The following is a 16,688-nucleotide window of genomic DNA, read 5'->3' on the forward strand; positions in this document are numbered from 1 at the left end:
CGGCTAAAATATTGCCACCCACATTTACATGTGACAAACAGACGAAAATGCATTCTGGCAATCACTAGAGAACATGAATAGTGGTTATTATACTCCCACAGTCGCTCAGTGAAATGCAGGAGCTAGAAAGCCAATTCTGAATTGCATTAACCATTGCTATTCACTATCCTCCCAAGTCCTCCTCAATCTTCCAGTAATAACAAAAAATATTTTAATTTGGATTGATTGACCCTGGATCACAAATTAGTGGTTAAAACTGGCAGTTCAAATTGGAGCTGTGATATATTTCACTTGACTAGTTTACTCTTCTCATAGGGGAGGCAGATATTTGTTGAACCTGGGGTGCCAGTCTGACCTTCTGTCTGAGTGCTTGCTCATGCGATAGGAGAAGTTTCATTCTTTTACACACCTGCAATTCAGGTATCTGTAATTTCTCTTTGGACCCTCTCTCCTCAGAAACCCAGCCCACCATGTTTCCTTTCCTTTCAATTCTCCCTAAGGTAATGGGGCAACAAAGAAAGCATGAGAAGGATGGGATCATTAACTTGCAGTCCAATCCTACCTAAACATCCTCCCCCGTTGATGCAGCTGCATCCTGGAGGCGAGCAGTCGTGGGGTCCTCACTAAGGTAAGCCTCTGCTACCCTGATGAGTCTAATCAGACCTGTGCCAACTATTTTGGTGGTGTAAGTCCAAGTGGACTCAGGTAGGTGGATCAAGTCAAGGACAGTGTATTGGACAGAGCTTCTCAAACTAGGGCGTTGCAACGCCCCAGCCAGAGGGCCCTGGCCTCTGTCCCCTTAAGGGGCGTGGGCAGGGGGGAGGCAGCGACGCGATCCCCAGGATCACGTCACTAATGGGGGCACAGGGACTGGGATGCACTTACCAGTTCCTGCTGCAGCCTCCCAGGGGTGCGGGGAGCCTGCATGACCCTCCACAGGGCTCCCCAGCCTTCTAAAAGTGAAAGCGGAGCAATTGCAGGGTGCGATCACTCCACTTTCACTTACTGGAGGCTGGGGAGCCCTGCAGAGGGGCGCGCAGGGCTCCCCAGCCTTGAAGGCTCCCCAGCCTCCCCCTGGAAGGCTGCTGCAGGGACTGGTAAGCAAATGCCAGTCCCTGCAGTCCACTTAGTGATGCTGCCTCCCCCCTGCCCCCGAAGAACTTAGAGTGGCTCAAACTCTCCCAGAGAGTTTGAGAACTGCTGGTATAGGATATCAACAGTTGCTACCACACAGGCACCATCCCTTTCCCATTCTTGACACACCTCATCCATGCCCCAGTCTATACCCCATTCTTCTCACTCCCTGCCCACCCCGTTCCGGCACTGGAGCTCCCACAGTCACTACTGTCACCCAGCTGTTGCCACTCACTGTTTGTGGCAGCAGTAGCCATGCTGCACTCTATGGCGCATCATATTTTGTGATGGCTGTAAAGTGTTCAGTGCTGCCCAGGGTGCACATTCTGGTGGTGCAGCCATCCCTAGGATTGGGCTGTTGGAACTGTTGATTGCATATATGTTTTCTCCTCCAGGAGGATTAGCTTATTGGGTGGACTGATGAAGCAGATAATCATACTCAAAGGCATGAGCTATGGGAGTGGAGGAGCCATAGTTCAGTGGAAGAACACATGCTTTGTACGTATCCGGGTCAATTCCCTTGCATCTCCAGAGGAAGACCCTCACCATCTGAAGTCCTGGAGAACTGCAATCAGTCAGACTAGATAATGCTGACCTAGATGAAGCAATGGCTTGACTAGGTAATAATGCTTTGAGCAGTATTGGGGGATGGGACAGCTTGTGCATTTATTAAAAGCTGTTTTAACTTGCCTTTCATTTTGCAATGTGTTAAAGGTGGCTAATCGGCAATCTTTTATATCATCATTACGTCAATGCATCTAAAATGTCACCAGAAAGCAAGACACAGAACAAGAGCATGGCAGAGAACAGTGACATTGGAGTAAACCAAGATTATTTGTGGTAACCTTCTGGACCTGTTACCCTGAACATGCCTGATCTTTTCTGATCTTGGAAGCTAAGCAGGATCAGGCCTGGTTAGTACTTGGATGGGAGACCGCCTGGGAATACCGGGTGCTGTAGGTTTATACCATAGTCTTTCGAGACTGAAGGATGCCAAACAACAACAACAACTTCTGGACCATGTTTCTATTGGAAGAGATTATCAAGAAATATGAACTCTAACATCATCAGCATGCATGCCTCCAGGCACTGCTTTGGGGCTTCAATGACCTTAAAAAAAAGAAAAAGGGTTTATCTCATGTTCTGGTGGCATACTGCACCCCTACCATCTTTCCCTTTTCCTCATGAATGACTGTACTTGCTGGGCTGTGCAGAAGAGAACCTTATTAAATTATGCACTGAGATGTGATGAATGAATGTTTGGTGTCTTGTGAGTAAGTCATGGATGACTTGGGCAGCTCTGGGTGCGAATGGATCATTCACTAATATTTTGACAGCTGTTTGCAAAAGCAAATGTCTTTAAATTATCAAACAGAAAATGCAGCAGTTAAGTGTGGCCTAATTTTTTTAAAGCCATGTGGGGAGGGAAGAGTGAGTACTTCTAGGTGAGCTCCTAACACCATTAGGGAAGGGGCATTGTGTTTTCTTGTAAGGTTGCCAAATCTAAGTTACACTGGGCATACAAGATGTGTTTTGGGAAGAATGGGTCACTGAATTAACACAACAATCAATATGAAGCAGGTCCTATCTAAAGGGACATCCCTTCCTCTAGTATGGGCCACTATCCTGGAAGAGACCGGAGTCCTGTTACTCCTCCTCAGGCACCCTGGCTGAAACTTCAGGTGGCCACAAGTAATGCCAACTTCTCCATGTCAACTCCTGGAAAGGGTATTGAGGCAACTGAATTGCTCAGTCTATCCCAAGCTATAACAGGGGCAGGGGAAGATGAAACAAGGGCAGGGGAAGCTGTGATGGGGTAGTTTGGGTCCAGGAAGTGGGTGGGTTTGGCAGGAGCAGTGACCATCAAAACCTCCTTCCCAGTCTTGATCCCCTGACATGGGTCCACACTGACCAATGCAAGCTATTTAGCTAGCACAGGTCTCAGTAGACCCACCCCCGAGCTGCAGAGGCTTATCCTGGATAGTTCCCTTACCTATAGAAGAACTTGTTAACTGCTCCCTCTCCACAGGGTGCAGCAGTCACCATTTTTGTGCAGCTGCATCGGAAGGGGGGAAAAATATAATTGGGCTCCAAGTCTAATTGAACACAGTGGGGCTTACTTCTGTGTAGACAAGTCTGGGATTGTGCTGTAAGAGTTGCAAACAGTCTATGCAAACTTTAAGATGAAGGGTCCAATCCTATCCAACTTTCAAACACCAATGCAGCCACAATGCTGCCCTGAGGTCAGGGAACAAATGTTCCCTTTCCTTGATGAGACCTCCATGACTGCCCCCCCCCATTGAGGAATGCAGCACATGCCCTGTTGGCATGATTGTGTCAGTGCTAGGCAATTGGATAGGACTGGGCCTGAAGTGTATAATTTTTGCATGCTAGCAGTGTTTAATGACATTTTTTTTCCTCCACACACAGAGTCATGAATACCCAATCATGTAGAGAGAAACAGGAATCAAGAGACTCTTTGGTAAAAGTCTATGATGATCAATTTTTAAAGCCAGTTCAAAACATGAAGGCAAAATGCTGGCTGTAATAGTCCAGCTTCTAGTCTTACCTTTCATCTTACCTTTCCCCATTACACTTTGTTAGATAGAAATTTCTTTACCGGTTCTTTTAGCTGAGTAGCCAAATAGAATGACAGAGACCTGTACTATTCTTAGTACATCTTTATTGCTCCAGCAGATATGCCATACAGGACAGAAACAAGACCGTCAGGACATAGGACCAGCCCCCAAGTAACCTCCCCCTTTGCACACAAATTTATAGCAATGTGTAAACAAGCTTACTGAGACCCTTTGATGTAACTTGGCTCTCATCCCAGGACTTTTCACAATTCTCAAATCCAGAGGTCACCTTGCACTGAACATTTTGACATATTTCCCATATCTGTTCTTCCAACAAAAGTCCCTGGCCCCCAGCCAACTGAGCTTTTGGTCATAAACATGTTTTTCACTTTATCTGCTGCATAGTATTGGCAACCTTCAGTCTCGAAAGACTATGGTATCGCGCTCCGAAAGGTGGTTCTGGCACAGCGTCTAGTGTGGCTGAAAAGGCCAATCCAGGAGTGACAATCCCTTCCACACCGGGAGCAAGTGCAGTCTGTCCCTGGTCTGTCTCCCTGGCTATGGGCCTTCCTTCTTTGCCTCTTTGCCTCAGACTGTTGGCCAAGTGTCTCTTCAAACTGGGAAAGGCCATGCTGCACAGCCTGCCTCCAAGCGGGCCGCTCAGAGGCCAGGGTTTCCCACTTGTTGAGGTCCATCCCTAAGGCCTTCAGATCCCTCTTGCAGATGTCCTTGTATCGCAGCTGTGGTCTACCTGTAGGGCGCTTTCCTTGCATGAGTTCTCCATAGAGGAGATCCTTTGGGATACGGCCATCACCCATTCTCACGACATGACCAAGCCAACGCAGGCGTCTCTGTTTCAGCAGTGAATACATGCTAGGGATTCCAGCACGTTCCAGGACTGTGTTGTTTGGAACTTTGTCCTGCCAGGTGATGCCGAGGATGCGTCGGAGGCAGCGCATGTGGAAAGCGCTCAGTTTCCTCTCCTGTTGTGAGCAAAGAGTCCATGACTCGCTGCAGTACAGAAGTGTACTCAGGACGCAAGCTCTGTAGACCTGGATCTGGGTATGTTCCGTCAGCTTCTTGTTGGACCAGACTCTCTTTGTGAGTCTGGAAAACGTGGTAGCTGCTTTACCGATGCGCTTGTTTAGCTCGGTATCGAGAGAAAGAGTGTTGGAGATCGTTGAGCCAAGGTACACAAAGTCATGGACAACCTCCAGTTCATGCTCAGAGATTGTAATGCAGGGAGGTGAGTCCACATCCTGAACCATGACCTGTGTTTTCTTCAGGCTGATTGTCAGTCCAAAATCTTGGCAGGCCTTGCTAAAACAATCCATGAGCTGCTGGAGATCTTTGACAGAGTGGGTAGTGACAGCTGCATCGTCGGCAAAGAGGAAGTCACGCAGACATTTCAGCTGGACTTTGGATTTTGCTCTCAGTCTGGAGAGGTTGAAGAGCTTTCCGTCTGATCTGGTCCGGAGTTAGATGCCTTCTGTTGCAGTTCCAAAGGCCTGCTTCAGCAGGACAGCGAAGAAAATCCCAAACAAGGTTGGCGCAAGAACACAGCCCTGCTTCACTCCGCTTCGGATGTCAAAAGGGTCTGATGTGGAGCCATCGAAGACAACAGTGCCCTTCATGTCCTTGTGGAAAGATCTGATGATGCTGAGGAGCCTGGGTGGACATCCGATCTTGGGGAGAATCTTGAAGAGGCCGTCTCTGCTGACCAGGTCGAAAGCCTTTGTGAGATCTATGAAGTCTATAAAGAGTGGCTGTCGTTGTTCCCTGCATTTCTCCTGCAGTTGTCTAAGGGAGAATACCATATCAGTGGTGGATCTGTTGGCTCGGAATCCACACTACGATTCTGGATAGATGCTCTCTGCAAGTACCTGGAGCCTCTTTAGTGCAACTCGGGCAAACAGCTTTCCTACAACGCTAAGGAGAGAGATGCCGCGGTAGTTGTTGCAGTCACCCCTGTCACCTTTGTTCTTGTACAGCGTGATGATGTTTGCATCCCTCATGTCTTGAGGTACTCCACCTTCTCTCCAGCAGAGACAGAGGATTTCATGCAGCTCAGTGACGATGATCTCTTTGCAGCATTTTAGGACTTCAGCAGGGATGCTGTCTTTTCCAGGTGCCTTGCCAAAGGCAAGGGAGTCCAGGGCCACGTGAAGTTCTTCTAGGGTTGGTTCACTGTCAAGCTCTTCCAGCACAGGCAGGCACTCAATGTTGTTCAGTGCTTCTTCGGTGACTACATTTTCTCTGGAATATAGCTCAGTGTAGTGCTGCACCCAGCGTTCCATCTGCTGCGTCCGATCCTGGATGACCTCACCTGTGGCAGACTTCAGAGGGGCAATTTTCCTCTGTGTTGGACCTAGGGCCTGCTTGATACCGTCATACATCCCCTTGATGTTGCCCGTGTCAGCTGCTATCTGTATCTCGGAACAGAGCCGGAGCCAGTAGTCGTTAGCACATCTCCTGGCAGTCTGTTGGACTTTGCTGCGAGCAGTTTGGAGGACCTGCATGTTGCGCTCACTGGGACAGGCCTTGTATGCTGCTTGAGCTCTCCTCTTTTCCTCAATGACTGGTGTCAACTCCTCAGAGTGGGTTTCAAACCAGTCTGCTGCCTTGTTGGTCTTCTTGCCGAATATGGACAAGGCGGTGTTGTAAACGGTATTCTTGAAATGTTCCCATCTGTTGGATGCGTTTGCGTCGGCCGGGCCTGGAAGAGATTCCTCAAGCGCTTGTGCAAATTCCTCCACTTTTCTCTGATCCCGGGTCTTGCTGGTATCAATGCGAGGTCTTCCTTCCTTTTTCGTGTGATACAGTCACTTTGTTTGCAGTTTCACTCTGCTGCACACCAGGGAGTGGTCAGTGTCGCAGGCAGCACCATGATAACTGTGTGTGATCTTGATGCTGGGAAGGCTGGAGCGTCTGGTGAGGATCAGGTCGAGCTGGTGCCAGTGCTTTGATCTTGGATGTCTCCAAGAGACTCTATGTTGGGGCTTTGTGTTGAAGAACGTGTTGCTGACACAGAGACCGTGATGACAGCAAAACTCTAGCAGGCGTTGGCCATTTTTGTTCATCCTCCCAGTGCCAAACTGACCTAAGCAAGTGGGCCATGAACTGTTATCAGCACCGACTCTAGCACTGAAATCGCCGAGGATGAACAATGGCTCTTTTACAGGGATTTTCTTGACAGTGGTGGCCAGGTCATCATAGAATTTGTCTTTGGCTTCTGCTGGAGACGACGGAGTCGGTGCATAAGCACTGATGAGAGTGACAGGTCCTGCTGATGACTGGAGCTGCAGGGACAAAATTCGTTGACTTCCCACAGTAGGTGGGATGATGGATTTCAGCAGGGTATTTCTGACCGCAAAGCCGACGCCATGTTCCCTGGTTTCGTTTGGTGGTTTTCCCTGCCAGAAAAATGAGAAATTTCTCTCCTTGACAGATCCGGAATCTGGCAGCCTTGTCTCTTGAAGGGCGACGATGTCCATCTGCAGTCTGCTCAGCTCCATGTCGATGACAGCTGTTTTGTGTGCGTCGTCTATTTCTTGCAGGTCATCAGAGAAGCCAGGTGTCATTGTCCTAACGTTCCAGGTGCCCAGCTTTAGGGCAGTAGTTTTCTGTTTTCTGTTGCATGGTGCAGAGTTGTCGATCCGCTTGTCGATTTTCACCCTAAACCCCACGCACCCCATGAGGTTAACGGACCGTGGCAAGGCAACACCTTACTGGTTGGGGACTGCCCAGCTTAAGGCGGGCGGTAGCTGCCCAATGAGATGCAATGATCTCTCCCACCGTCGGAAGCAGCCCCTGGCGTCATGCTCTACACCAATCGAGCAAAGACTTATAACTGGTAAACTGCTGCTTCCCGTGTTGTGCCGACGCTATATGGCGAAGTTGGAGTGTCCTCTCCAGTGCGCGAAGCCTGGGTAAAGAAGGTATGGAGGATAGGCTGTTACCCATGCAGCAAATCCCTCCTCTCCACGTCGCTGGAATGGCTGCATAGGAATGCTGCATAGGCAGACTTTAAGGTAGAGCTTCAAGCCTCTGCCTGCAGCCATAACACTAGGCCCTCAGCTGTAAATTTGCAGGGTAATATTCATTTCTGGCTCCTTAGGATAACTCACTGTGTATATGATTAAATAGAAAGATTATAACAGGTAAACCCCTAAAATCTCTCACAACTTGAACAAACATAGGTCATAAAAAAGTATATTCAGCACCTGCAAATGGAAGACTCCATTTATAAATATGCAAATATGGATTTGAATCCCAGGTTAGCCATGACACTTACAGAATGACCTTGGCAAAGTAAACCAACAGAGTTCTCATGTGGATAATATAGCAAATCACATTTGCCACTAAGAGCTCTATCGAGAAAGGATCGGGTGCACATTAAATATTTAGTCTTTTGGTGTTTGAATTCCACCATAAAAATTGTCCCCTCCCCACCCTCTTTGCATTATTTAACAGAATGCTGACTGTACTATCCTTAGTTTCAACACTGCAGAAGTAAACTGCTTCACAACTAGCACTACTAAGTAGGCACATATACAATACACACAGATTGAGTAGTTCCAGACTGAGGTTGCTTTATCCTGTAAATGTATGTAGCCACTTCCAGCTCAATCCTATCTGACTTTCCAGCTCCGGTGTAGCCACAATGCAGCCCCATGGTAAAGAAGGCCCCAGTGACTGGCCCTCCACCACAGGATGCAGCGCACACCCCACTGGCACAACTGCACCAGCACTGGAAAATTGGATAGAATCCAACATTTCACTACAGTTATTGACAGTTACTCCATAGAGGGGAAACTATATTTTACTTTAGTGGGTTCACAGCAGTATGCAAGTCTCCCTAGTATACTGTATGTAATCGTGAACATTTGTTTCTCTCCCCATGGCAACAAAGTAGTCTTTTCACTTGTTTTAATGACTAATACTTCAGCCTTGAACGCATTTGAGACTGCAAGCATTTCTGTGCAAGCGTGGGAAAAGAGATACAGGAGTAAATAACACAAATATAAAATAATTGTCTTCTTTCGTAGAAGATGTCATTAGTTACTGGGATTATTGCAATGAATTTCTTGGAATACAGTGTTTGGGAAATTTGTATAACAATAATGTTGGTGAACTGTGAAGTAGTGTTAAAAAAATTCAATCTGGACTAAATGGCTCTAGGTCCTTGTGCAAGGATGGCAGAGGAGGTTAATTTAAATGTTCCTTCGCGACCAACCAAGATCCTCGCCAATCAATCAGAAGTATGTTGTGGAACAGGCAGTTCCAAAATTAGATGCAGAAAGGTGAAGGATGAGCGGTAATACAGCTATAGGTGCTTGACACAAACTGACACATTTTATAGATGTGGGGAAATAGACCTGTTCTGAAAGTGGGCAGCTAAACTTCTAAATGGAACTTACTGGCCTTTTATTTTCCCCACTCCTTTTACTTTCTTATGAGAAGACTCAACATTTTTGTATTTCCTCCTTATCCAAATTCAGTCACTTTTTATCCTTCTGCAAATTAATTTGAAAATGTGACTAATAGCCAGCCAGGTTTGGAAAATTTGATTAATCTTTAACCCAATTTTATGAGCCTTTTACAACAGCATATCTCCCCATACACTGCTGGATCCAGCAACAGTGTGAAAATCATGCCACTGGTGGACCAGTTTCGGCCTCTGTCTCAAAGTGGAGGAGGCTCCACAGTCTTGATGCCACAGAGCCTGGGTTGTGCAGACCCTGGTGCATCAGCAGTGAGGGTGTGTTGGGGGGGGAAGGGCAGATGGTAGGGAAGGGAAGGGAAGGGAGGAAGTGGGTCTTAGTGGCAGCAAGTTGCACCAGGAACCCTTTCCTAGTCATCTCCTCAGACCTATACCAGCTCAGAACTGGTGTGGGTCCTGGGAGAACATAGGTGACCTTTCTACACAGAGGTAAGTAAAAATATTTTTTTGTTTACTTACCTCTGTTTTGCCTTCTGGATGCCCCACCCCATAGCTTGTAGCACATCCTCTGTTGGTACAGATGGCAGGGACTGGAATTGGGGCTATTAATCTAGTAGCATTGATTCCTTTTTTATGTAAAGCAGGAATCTTTACATTCTTCTAGAGTTTGAGGCCATTGCTCAGTAGCTGAGCACCTGCTTTGATGCTGAAGGATGCAGTTCATGGCATCTCCAGGTATGGTAGAAAAAGACCTGTATGCTGAAGAGCTGTTGCCAATCACAGTAGACAATTAGATTGGCACAGTCAGGGCCTCTGAGAAGAATGTTATGAGGGGGTACAAAGTTTCTTTTGGGCCCCTTCCCAAAGAGGGAGGGGGTGTAACAGAGTGGGGGGTGGCAATGGGGGTGGGCAGAATGGGGGCAAAACAGTCAGGGGGAAAGTGGCAACAGCTGGAATAGTCTTTGGAGCCTAGGTCTACCTCTCTTTCCAATGCAGACCTCAGGTCTAGCTGCCTGCCCGGCATTGGCAGCTAGATACATAAAATGGAAAACCAAACACACCCTTAAATCTCCCTAAAATCTTCCAAATATTGAAAATCATTGCAGGAGATTACTAGCATTGTATTTAGGCTCACACTAGAATGGAAAACATCCAGCGTACACCAATACTGACTTCTGTAGCAGCCACAGTCCTGCAGCTGTGTTGCTCTGCTCCTCTACACTCCTTCATGGTTAGCGGATCCACAAGCCAAAGCGCTTCTTTAGCAGGTCAGTTTCCTCCCAGATGTGACACTGTTAAGAAATGTATGCATTAATGAACCTGGTGTGAATAGTCTGTGACAGTAGACGTCGCCATGTGCCCACAGCAATGCCCCCAGCATCCTGCATGGGCAGTGAGTCTGGGTGAGATTGGAAAATGTAACATCCTAGGAAATTTCTGGGCCCCCTCCTTTGGCTTCTGGGCCCCCTTTCTGACCCTGGGCCTGGGTACAAATTACCCCCTTTGCCCCCCCTCTCCTAGGCCCTGGCCTCTCAAGCAAAATGTGTTGTTTCACAAGATTTTGTGAGTCAGGGGACAGGTAATGAACTTGAAGCCGCCCCCCCCCCTTTTCTGTGACTCCTCCACACGTAGTACATGTTCCTTGAACGATGGGGTCCCACCTGGAGAGCAGTTCAATGAGTTTCAAAAAGTTTCCATTGTCTGGATCACCAATTGGTTGGGATGAACCAGTAAACGGTAGACCACGTTCTCCCAAGACGAGTACAACATCTATTATACGCTTTAAGAGGTTATACCATTTTGCAGCTTCAGTTCCGATTGATGCTTGTAAGATTTTGTCAGCTCCTGTCTCAGACAGCAGGCGCCTTTCCAGTTCTCGCCAAGCTAGGTAAGATTCTCTGTGGCTATTGCCTTTTTTCATGTTTTGGGATCCTGTAGGAAAGTTTCCGCCACATTCCATTCAAACCCCAGCCTTCAGCAGATACCAGTGCAGACTTCTGTGCAGCAGAAGTGCTAGTCTTGACTGTCTTGTGCCAAAATAACCTACATGGGAAGCAATATAAAGCTTGTTTCTCTTGACTCCAAACAAGCCAGTCTCAGCCACAATTTTTTTTTTTTCAGATGTTGAAAATGTTTAGGGAATATTTAGGATGCCAGCAGGCCACAAGAACAGATCTCGGTGCCTCTTGCAGCTCAGAGCACATGCCCGCCTTGTGTATTAGTGCTCAAGCCCATAGGTGGTGCAGCCACTTTGCCATATGAGAGTTGGAGGCCAGTTTGTCGGAGCTAGCATCAGTGCCCTGTCTCCCGTGCAGCAGTCTGCTGAGCTCTCAGGAAACTGTATGGCTCCGGGCCCCCTCATCTAGCTCCCAGTCCCCCTTTCAGACCCCAGGCCCGGGTACCCCCTTTACCCCCCTCTCCTAGGCCCTGGGCACAGTAGACAATTAGCAAGACTAAAGGCTGGCTCAATATAAAGCAGCTTCATATGCATTTTCCCCCTTCAAATTTCACTATAGACAGCCAAGGGATTGTTGGCTAGTCTGTCCCCTGTTCATTGCTAGCCCACCCATGAGGTCAATTGAAGTGGTCACCTCAGGCAGCAGATTGATGGAGGGTGTCCATCTTTTCCTATTTGCCTCAGTTGCCTCAGCTTCTCCTTCTATTTACTGGATGGGCATAGGAAGAGGAAATGTGGATGGGAGGGAAGCGCTGAGCTCAAGCATGGCAGGTGGGCATAGCAGAGGCTAGCTCATCACCAGGGAAGAGGGAAGCAAATGGCCTGCCACCTTCTGTATCAGAAGAAATTGGGCTGGCCATGCCACCGTTTGACATTTCACATGTTGCACATCCTCTTGAAACTTTTCAGAAATGTTGTCAAAGCCCTGAATGCTGCATCTGAAATTCAGCAGCAACTCTGCTTTCAACCCTGAACTGGCAAAAAGTTGAAAGGGCTGAGTTATTCATGCATCCAACTTAGGCTTTGAGTTAATTGCCTGGGTGTCACTCCCAACAGTTCATTTCCTTTAGAGAGTTTAAATGAGGCTGTGAAGAAAGGAATTATGTCAAGGCTTTGGGGAGGTCCCTCTGACGTACTGGCAGTTCATTATGTTTTCATAATGCGTTCAGTTAATTTTGCTTGATTCGGTATCAGAGATGTATGGAGTATGTAGTAAGATTACTTAGGCAATGTATGTACTTTTATTGCACAAATTAATCCTAATAGTACTGAGCTTATTGTAGTTTCATGCTATTTAGACAACTTAATCCAAAGACAAACTGTCCAATTATCCTCCTTACCAGTAGGGAATTTAATTCCAACCCTTGGTGGAAGCCTGTTTTGGTGCCTTAGAACAAATCACCTTCTACTGTCCCATTGCAGCTTGAGAAATACTGCAAGTTTTAAAATATGCAAATTACATCCTGCTTGGTGAACACACAAAAGGATTGCCCTGCTCCTGAACTCCAGAAAATTATGCTGATGGCATCTATAAAGAAACCAAACCCACCTTCACATTTTAAGGTGATTAGCACATCTTCACTGCACTGGTTCATGTGTTGTTGCCTGGAGCCTTCACATGCTGACTCCACAGTGCATTCTCTCCCCTCTGTTATGCAGACAGCACCATGAGTTGGGGCTTCCACATGAATTCTGGATTATGCAAAGACCACATTATTCCCAGGACTGCAACATCCTGCAACCACCTTCCTTTTCTGGCTTTTCCTCTCCTCTGCCCCAAGCACCACCAAATCATCTGAAGCCAGAGTGGGCGGGTCAACCAAACTCTTTCTGCACTTGAGACCTGTTGCATCCAGGTAAAACCATGTGGTCACACTCTTGCCTCTGCTACCCCTGCAATGCAATGATCTCAAGCTTCACAGAACAATAACAATAACCTTGGTCCACAGGACAACCTCATCAAGGACCCACCAAATCTCCACTATATGTCCTTGTCTCTTTCTCATTCAAAGTCAAATTGACTTTACACTTAGTCATTGTGGGCACAGTCCTAACAGGTCTACTCAGAAGTAAGTCCTATTTTGTTCAATGGGGCTTACTCTTAGGAAAATGTGGATAGGATTGCAGCCTGTCTCTATTACCTCTTTGTGAATGCTGTGATATGTTTGATTCAGGACTTTTTCTGCTTTTTTGCCTTTTTGTCAGGGGCCCGAGATCAGCTAAAGATGTACGTTGTCAGTCAACACCCTTGACCGATACAGCAGGTCTTCTAAATGCCCTCTGGCGTTGGTCAAGAGTTTGTTCTGTGGGAGACTAACTTTCCCACAACAAGTGCCTGAAGTGCTTTGAGGCCTGTTCTCCTTACCTGTAGCACTCGGTTCATGCTACAGTGAGCCATTCCTAACCACAGCCCTTCTCTGCAATCTGAACCACTTATACCCTGCATCTTTCCTCACAATCAATCCCTTCAGCTTTGTCTCCTCTTTCTTCCTTCTCTACACTCCCTTTCTTCTCCCAGGTTCCCCTGGGAAGTCCAGTTAATCTAATTATGTCCTCCCCCCCACACACACACTTTTTCTCACTTTGCTCTGCCCCTTTCCATCTAAGGCAGTTCTTCCCAAACTTTTTAGAGGCTGTAGAGGCTGCTGCCTGACTTATAAATGCCAAGGGGTGTGGCTATAATGGTGATTGGATAGCAGTACCTCCCCTCTCCAGTATCGGCTTGTTTAACCCTTGATGCACATAGCCCATCTGCCCTGTCAGTTTTGCCACCCAACAAAAATTGGGTCACAACCCAGTGGTGGGTCTTGAACCCACAGTTTGTGAACTACTTTTCTAAGGAGTTTCTGTCTTCTTCTTCCTCTTCTCTCTCCTCCTACCAACGAACTTTCTTTAGAGCTCAATTACTGTACAAGTAAGGAGTCTTGTGTTGGGCCAGGAGACCCGACACTCGGCTTTGAATCTGAGCTCCGCCAGCCCTGCTCCCCTCCCGCCACACCTTCTCCCAGAACACCTCCCCCCATCCCAGAACGACTCCCCTCATACCCCCCCATACCCCCACTTACCTCTCTGCTGCCCAGCGCTTGTCCAGACCTCTGGGTGTTGGTTGCCTGTCCTCTGCCCAGTGCTGGCTCAGCATAGACTTGCACTGTGCACTGGCCGGGTGGTATGTGTTGCAGGTATGTGGTATGTGTTGCATGCACCTTACAGCATGTCTGCTGTACTAGCAGTGAACTGGCATACTAGGTTCAGGATCAGACCCTTAAATCTCAACCAGTCCTGACCTGTCCATGTGTTTTTCAAAGTGTGTTTCAACAGTCACATATTATTAGGTGCATACTTAATACCCATTGAACCAATTTGGATGATAAGTTTGACTAGCCCTGCCCACCAAGATATTAGAGGCATGAGCACACACAGGACCTGCAACAGGAGTTTTAGCCTCTGAGAGGAGGATACTCCATACTCCAAGAGGAGTATTCCTTGGCCTGGAAAACAAAGTTTCTTTTGGGCCCCTTCCCGAAGGGGAGGGGCAAAACAGAATGAGAAAGAGTGGCAGGAGTGGGCAAAAAGTGAATGGGCAGGGGACAAAACAGAGTGGGGAAGGGTGGCAAAAGCAGGAAATGTCTTTTCAGCCCAGGTCTACCGAGCTTTCCAGTGTGAAGCCTAGGTCTACCTTGCCTATGCAGTATACTGGCAGCTAGATACAGTGAAACCCAAACATGCTCCCAAGCCTTTCTAAAATCTTTTAAATATAGGAAATCATTACAAAAAAAATTAGCATCATTGTATTTAGGTTCATGCTAGAATGGAAAGTGTCCTGTGGGTACCAAAACTTACTACTGCAGCAGCTGTAGTCCTGCAGCTGTGTCTCTGAGCTCCTATACTTCATGTTAAGTGGATCCACAAGCCAGAGCACTACTGTAGCAGGCCAGTTTCCTCCCAGATTTGACACTGTGTTAAGGAGTGTCATGTATCCATTCCTTGGCCTGGTTTATATAGCTTGTGGCAGCTCCCACACACCCATGCCCATGGTAGCACCCCCAGCATCCAGTGAGGGTAGTGAGTCCAGGTGAGATAGAAAAATATAAGATCCCAGGAAATTTCTGTGTCCCCTCCTTTGGTTCCTGGGCCCCTTTTTTAACCCTGGGTCCAGGTATAAATTACCCCCTATACCCCACTCTCATGAGCCCTGAGCACACACATTGTACTCTGTTCTGATTCACATAATTGCTCCGGAAGGCAGCTCATCTGAACCCTCCTTTCCCACGTGATCTTTAACTACTTTTACGAAGTATTTAAAATCATGTCAGAAAGGAAGGTATGGATAGGGTTACCTGATACAAATGGGGACAGAGTGCCCTAGAGTCACCCTAGGTTTGGACTATTCACCCTGATGGTATCATGTGAACCAGAACAGCATGCTAGGAGGGGGAGATAGATATGTGCTTTCATGCCCTTGCTGCATGGTGGGTAAGGCTAATGGATCATATTATGCAGGGGAAGGTACCAGGATGCAGGTTGTGTCCTGTTGCCTTGTATGCTTTCTGGAGCATTTGGTGGGCCACTGTGAGATACAGGTGGCTGAACTAGATGGGCCTTTGGCCTGATCCAGCAGGGCTCTTCTTATGTTCTTATATTCTTAAAGCAATCCATGTATGTAGAAACCCTAACTCCGATTAAAGCTTCAGAGAGCCTGATGAAGAAAATGTGCTGAAAGTGGAAAGAACATCACAGTTTGGTTGACTGAACACCAGAATCTTCTGCCATGTTAATCATGTGACTTTTTATCAGTGTTCCATGAAATTCAGATTATCATTGATACAGTTATTTTTGCAGTGGAAGTTTCTTAGTAAATGACAAAACAGATTGCTGTGGAAAAGGAGTCTTAACTACAAATTAATTACAGCAGGGGTTCTGTTTTACAACTCATTAAAATCTGCTGAACTTCAGTTCCTGGAGTTTTGCCTAAGCTGTTTCTCAGAAATTACACACTTGGAAATTTGTTTGCTGTAATAGATAAACAAAAGAGTTATAAACCAACAGTGCTGAAGATTATTATGCGGCATTTATTTCCTACTTCTTGTCATCTACCTTAAAATCAATGCCTATCGGTTTAATTGCTGCATCTCAAATGTATTTTGGCACTTTCTCCCCCCCGCCCCAACCTCCACAAAAATCCTTTCTACACCTTTTCTATTCCCTTGAAGTGCATGTAAAACATGAAAATATGATAGACTATACTCCATCATCACTATTTTCTGAAGTTAATAAAACCTTCAGCGGGCCTATTAATTTATCATTAAGACCAGCTTTATGCAGCTATAACAACACCGTTTCAGTTGATGTGTAGTTGCTCTGTAATGGACAATGAAAGAGAAGATCAGAGCTCTTCCTATCAAACTGTGAGAGATGTGAAAACCGTGGAGACAATGACCACAAGTAAATTCATGTTTGTTTGCTATTAGCTGCATATCACACTGAAGCTCAGGCTCACACTAGATATGCCTGCAGATATAGGCTGTTAAATTCAAAGGGCCACTTTGGAAAGCAGCTTTCAGAGAGAGTAACAATT

General features: G+C 46.8%; 1 pseudogene; it reads left to right on the forward strand.

Annotated features, from left to right (window-relative positions):
- The first annotated feature begins 1,977 nt into the window (after window positions 1-1,977).
- Window positions 1,978-2,097, forward strand: LOC136646773 (5S ribosomal RNA; annotated as a pseudogene).
- The last annotated feature ends 14,591 nt before the right edge of the window (window positions 2,098-16,688 follow it).

This window comes from Tiliqua scincoides, chromosome 3, assembly GCF_035046505.1.
Source record: "Tiliqua scincoides isolate rTilSci1 chromosome 3, rTilSci1.hap2, whole genome shotgun sequence".
NCBI classification, from domain to species: Eukaryota; Metazoa; Chordata; class Lepidosauria; order Squamata; family Scincidae; genus Tiliqua; species Tiliqua scincoides.